The 6,487-nt window shown below is 38.3% G+C and overlaps 1 long non-coding RNA gene across 1 annotated transcript; it reads right to left on the bottom strand.

Moving 5' to 3' along the window:
• Positions 1 to 1,412: 1,412 nt before the first annotated feature.
• Positions 1,413 to 5,198, bottom strand: LOC118528815 (uncharacterized). Its single transcript, XR_004913811.2, has 2 exons — positions 4,720 to 5,198; positions 1,413 to 2,242 (listed from the first exon to the last, which is right to left on the bottom strand). It is a non-coding gene; the product is annotated as an uncharacterized LOC118528815 (long non-coding RNA).
• Positions 5,199 to 6,487: the final 1,289 nt, after the last annotated feature.

The raw sequence follows: 6,487 nt of genomic DNA, 5'->3' as shown, positions 1-6,487 counted from the left end.
CTTTTTGTTGTTCTGTGTCTTTCTTTTTCTTTTTCTTTTTTTAAATTTTATTTATTTATTTGAGAGAAAGAGAGTGAGAGAGAGAGTGCACAAACCAGGGGAGGGGCAGAGAAGCAGACTCCCTGCTGAGCAGGGAGCCCCATGAGGGACCCGATCCCAGGACCCCGGGATCATGACCGGAGCCAAAGGCAGACGCTTTCCCAACTGAGCCACCCAGGCGCCTTGTTGTTCTGTTTCTATGTCATGAAGCAAAGTGGAAAACTTGAGCACAGCAACAGTTTCTGACCACATTAGTTCTGAGATGTTCTCCTCGCATTGATTGACTTTATTAAGTATGAGGGTTATCAATAAATTTTAGCTGTTTACCCTTTAAACCACTTTCCCTCTTAGGACCTTACAATGCCGGGGCTGTTTCCATTTACATTGTGCCAGGATACACCCAACACTCCCTAAAGCCTACAGTTTGCTTTCAGATCATTTATTTACAAGACAAGCACATTAATGGTATTAGGTGATTCTAGGTGTGGAAGCAAATTCTCGAGACTAAGGGGGATGAAATGATGGAGAGACAAGTAGGTAGGGAGTTCTATTTCTCGAGTCACCAGTGGGAGAATCATGGAGTGAAAGTAGAAATTGACAGCTTTTGTATATTAAACTTTTTGGAAATGTCTCCAAGATTTTCTTTTCTTTTTTTTTTTTTAAGATTTTATTTTTATTTATTTATTTGAGAGAGAGAGTGATCAAGAAAGAGAGCACAAGCCAGGGAAGAGGCAGAAGGAGAAGCAGACTCCTCGCTGAGCAGGGAGCCTGATTCCATCCCAGGACCCTGGGATCATGACCTGAGCCAAAGGCAGACGCTTAACCAACTGAGCCACCCGAGTGCCCTGTCTCCGAGATTTTCTTACAATCATAAAAATAATGCCACATCTTGGCCTTTTGATAGGTTTTCTTAATAAAAATGCTCTTTAGATATATTGTGTACTGTAACCAGGCTTCTCCCCTGTTTGTTATTCCTCTCTTATTGCTAGTAGAGTGCTCCACAGAGTAATGAAGAAAATGTTATGAAATGACTGGATTGAACTGCATTTTTGGGAAAATGAAAAAAAAAAAAAAAATGACCAGGAACTAGCTGAGTTCAGTGTTTTTCTGGGAAAAAGAGGGGGAAGTGCATGCATCTCTCTAATCCTTTAATAAATTATGCTATTTTGGGGATGTGTGTGTTATGGCATGACAGGTCAATTAAGATAAGTTCTATTAAAAATAAGAAAAATGTTATTAGTAAAAGAAAAATGTTGGCTTGAGATTGCCTCAGGGAAGAGATAAAGAGCACTCCTAGGATGTTTTGGCATATATCCTTCCACAAAAAAGATGCTCCACAATCACACTTCTAGAAAGAAAACATTTTCTTAAGGTTTCTCCTTACACCAAAGCAAACTTTTGTTTACACAATAGTATACTTCTATTTCTGCCCTTCCACTGAAAAGCAATTTGAAGTTCTGTAAAACAAATATTTTCAGAATTATGTTTCTAAAAGTATTGGTATCAAGCAAGAAAGTAAGATATATACAGAGGCAAACGCACAAACATGGCGCCGAAACCAAACAAAACTACAAAGGGAAAGCAGACTTCTATGAAGAAGCAAGTGCATAAGCCAGGTGCCATCGTGAGGGTATTTTCTGAAGCTCAAGATGACAAATTTCCATTGTGACAGTAATCGGAGATAGAGATTAGGTTCTGCATACGGTAGGGAGACCAATGGGTAACTCTATCCTTAAAGAAGAAATTTCAACGTTCACAAGCTAATGAGAAATAAACTCACTTTGCAGAAAGAGACAGTAAGAAAAACTAGCTAGTAACAGTTATCATGCTAGGCAAAGGGAAAAAAAAAATATTACATGAGAATTTGAAGCCATTATATGGCCTTCATGTGAGTTTTCAGGCCTCATGTGTGACAGAAAAAAAACCTCAATCAAGTAATTCTAAATAAATGATTCTAGGATTGTAGCACTTCCAGACAACTGGGAGAAAGAATAAATAAATTTCTTTATAGGAAGGTATTTTCCTCCTAAACTTCAAAAGATTGCATAGAGAGAATTCCAGCCACCATCCACTTTGCAATATAAAACAAAGCACACATTTCCATGCCAGAATACTGGTAAGGCAGTGAAGAAGTCAGGGGCCAAGATTCCAGAAAGAAGGGAAGTTCACAGTGGTGATCTCAAGATATGGTGTCGCTTTCCCCCTGAAGGTAAAAAAAAAAAAAAATACATTAGAAGCTGAACAAAGCTTTTGACAATCTTGCATTACTGGGGCCAAAGAAGCAGAGCACTGGTAATCACTCCAGGCTTTCAGAGACACCACAAAAAACTAATTTGTAAGAGTAAGAGTGGAACAGAATTGACAAGCACTTAAAAAAACCAAAGCTTCTCTTTAAAACAGATCAACGCCATATTATATTAAATTCTCCTGCCCCCACTTTCATGGCCTGACAGAAAAGGCAAATCTTCTCTGGAGGACAATGATATCATATAGAGTCTCAAATTAACTATAATTTTTCACACACAGTGTCTAACATTCAAAAGAGAAAGAAGGTGGCATTGAAAAAGGCAAAAATTGAACAGCAACCAAAAGAAAAAGAGAGCGAGTATAAATAGATTCACAAGATACCAGGGGGAAATAATTGCAAGGAAGAATAAAGAGCAACAAAAAGAATAAATATGTGGGTCAATTTAAATGAATATGAGTACATCACCAGGTATTCTACAGAAGACCTTCTAGCAAGTAACTAACTCTTTATCCTGGGGCAGGAGGAAATGTTTGGCAGACACATGTGGGTTTGGCGGAAAGAGAATAACCCCCCGCCCCCATCCAGTAATAACTAAAAGCAAGATGACATTTCTTAGATGACAGAAGTTCCTAAGTGAAATTTATTAAGCTCATATGTCAGAATCCGTTGGAGATGGAGTCCCATCCACACATACTAAAGCAAAACTTGTGGGCCTGAGTCCCCGGTAACTGCATATTTCATGTACCAGATAATTCTGCTGCATAGTGCTGTTTCATACAAACTTCTACTGAATAGGGAGTGGGTCCTTCTCTTTCCAGGGTGAGTTATTCTCTTTTATATAACTGAACTGGAAATGGAAACGTTCTTATCATCCTTCATTTGAAGATTCTTTAAACTTCTGGAATTCAGGACTTTATCACTGTTCTTGCTCCTTTACCCCTTGCAAGGTGCTACGCTGAGACCTCCGGTAAGAAGGGGAGAGGAACAAGGTCCAATTCTAGTTTCAAAGATTTTAGAATCCCGGTGGGGCCACAAAAACAACTAGGATTTGGCCTTTTGTAAAACGTTCTGAGGTTGACGACAAAATTACAATGTCCCTAGAGGGCAGTTCAACAAGGGTTGATTTCCATCAGACGTGTTTCTATTCATGAGTCTCTCTCACTGCAGTTCACTCAACCAGGAGTAATCACATAGCCTGTGATGGGCACATCAATTTGGAGAACCTCTAAATTTGAAATCATAATGATAGCAAATTAACATATGTGGGTGGTCGGAAATATAATTTGTCAATTCAGCAGCTGTGGAGTGGTCAAATTCAATCATGTTATGAATATAAGCATCTGATCTAAAGAGCAAAATATGATGCCTCCTACTCCATGTTTTCCCCTAGAAAAAGGCAAGAACTTCTGCAAATCTGTACTCCCTCTAGTCTCTCCACTCTCCCTCCACCAAATTTTGGCATTGAAGTAGCTGAGCAGTAGTTAATAATAGCACCGTATGGAACTGACTGCCTGCGTATAAACCTCAGCTCCACAGTTAATAGATCTGTGACTTGGAGCATATCAATTTATTCTTTAGGTCTTACTTTTCTCATCTGTAAAATGGGGATAATAGTACTACCTACCTCAAAACATTGTCATAAGAATTAAGTTAATATTGGTAAGTCAGCTAATGCCTGATAAATAATAAATACTATACAAGTAGCATTGTATTAAATAAGCAAATATTAGTAGTGAAAGCTGTCTTGAATTTTGAATGAAAATTTCCATGGCTAAACACTTTAGTGTCCTTGCCAATGACCTTTCATCATTGTTAATTCTCATAGTGATATTCAGTTTTTTACTTACCCTCACTTCCCATATCCCATAACTTTCTCCTAAATTCATTCCCTTCTTAGTGGAATACATCCTCTGAGATTTCTTACAAAGAATATTTATGTGTGGTACACACACTTAATAGTTCATTTAGAACTTTTTCAGCCAACTGGATCATGAGTATATTTTAAAATAATACATCATGACCAAACAGGGCTTATTCTAGAGAGAAGTTCCACATCAGAAAGATATACCAAGGTGGTTCTCCATACAGAATGAGTAACAGGAAAAAAATCTACACAGTCATCTCAATATGTACTGTCTATCTATTTATCCAACTATATCTTGCCATTCCACTCATTTTTCAGCTGTCAACTTTGCCTTACTATCCTCTCTTCTAAGGACTATTCTGTGTTGTAGATACCAGGAACCTCATTTTCCAGAACCCCTTCCCCACATAGTTTCAGGCCAAAGCCTGCCAAGGAGATCTTGCACAGTATTTGGAAAGCGAACCGGAGAAGAGGTTTTCATTCCAAAGAGGCTGTGGCAGCCAAACACCACGGCTTCACAGATTTCTTCACAAGTTCCTACTTGACTACTACAGACCAAGACCCAAACCTTGAGACAGCAATCGTTGGAATTTTCTGGCGAACTTGAGAGACTGGGAGACTCATTTGTTTCAGCGCCTCAGACTGAAGTCCTCAGTGACTCCTTGACCTCCCACTGCAGCTCTTCCCTCACCCAGCTTTTTTTATATTCATATTAGTCCAATTTCCTTAAAAAAAAAAAAAAAACCTTTATTACAATAGAGTAATTCCATTTTACTGACCCAGACAAGACAGATAAAAATGGTTAAAAATTAAAAAACTAGTTAAGAATGTTCTTCTGCTCATAAAAGTTATCTAAAAAATTCTATAAATATGTTTAAACAAATGTATACATTTAAATACATTTATTTTGGGGCGACTGGGTGACTCAGTCGTTAAGCGTCTGCCTTCGGCTCAGGTCATGATCCCAGGGTCCTGGGATCGAGCCCCACATCGGGCTCCCTGCTCGGCCGGAAGCCTGCTTCTCCCTCTCCCACTCCCCCTGCTTGTGTTCCCTCTCTCGCTGTCTCTCTCTCTGTCAAATAAATAAAATCTTAAAAAAAATAATAAATATATTTATTTTAAGGTCTGAAGTAAGATAATGATGTCCATTTATCACCACTACAGTTTAACAGAACTGGCCAGGAAATTAAATGACTTAAGGATTAGAGGTGAAGAGGCAAAGTATTCATTACTTGTAATATAAAAACATTTACACTAATGGAAGATAATTAGCAAACAATACAAAATGATGTAAGTACTATTTGTTACCTATAAAAAAATAATAGTATTTCTTTATACTACAAATAACCAATTATAAAATAAAATTTAAAATAATTTACCATTTGAATAGCAACAACTCACCCTTCAGAAATTAAAGTATAATTGAAAAGAATGCTGTTTAAATAGTGTGGCACCCCAGGTAGTAACAATATGTAAGTAGTTCCTGGCTGTCCACCACCTGGCCTTAAAGCCAACAGCACATATTTTAGGAGTTGCTATGGCAACAACTGGCTTCTAGGTATCACTATAGCAGAGAACAACTCCAAACCCTCATTGTCTTATAACTGTAAGTATTTATTACCTGAACATATAATATGAGAACTTGAGGGGGCTGTGGCTCTTCTGGGCAAAGCTACACTTCATGTGTCTTCTTATTTCAAGTCTCAGACTAAAGGAGTAGCCACTGAGACCTGTTTTTCTCATGGCAAAGGGCAGAAATTGGAGGAGGCAGAAATAAAGTGCAAAAGTTCATTTCAGGTGTCTGCTTGGACGTTATATAAATCACATCCACTCACATGCCGTTAGCCACGCAGAATCGGCAGAACAGGGAAGCATACCCCACCTACAGGAAGGCACGAGAAGTGCAGGGAAGGAACACGAGCACTAAAGAAACAACGGATGACCCCATGTGTCTAAAATGGTTAAGTCTAGAACAGGAAGCATTAAGTAACATTTTAGCTCTTATTTTTATTTTTATTTTGTTGAATTTCCATGATAACCCTGAGAAATATTTTATTATAAGAAAATGATGGTTCAGGGTAGCCAAATAACTTCAGGTTTTGAAATGGTAGCCCCAGGATTTAAATCCAGGTATCCTGATACCATAGAAAATGCATTCTCCTCAACCATACAGTGTGATCATATGGAAACTGATCACAGAGTTGACAGTGTCCTAGCAGACCAACTCCAGCTGTGAATTGGAAAACTCTAGTAGCTTAACCAAGCTTCAGTTGGTGAATTTTCTGTAGGTTATTGCTCATCCAAGTATATAAGTCCACCCTCTAAGCATAATTTTC

The sequence above is a fragment of the Halichoerus grypus genome, chromosome 3, assembly GCF_964656455.1.
Source record: "Halichoerus grypus chromosome 3, mHalGry1.hap1.1, whole genome shotgun sequence".
Classification (NCBI taxonomy): Eukaryota; Metazoa; Chordata; class Mammalia; order Carnivora; family Phocidae; genus Halichoerus; species Halichoerus grypus.
Note: the sequence above shows the minus strand (reverse complement) of the source record. Positions and strands in the feature narration are given on the sequence as shown.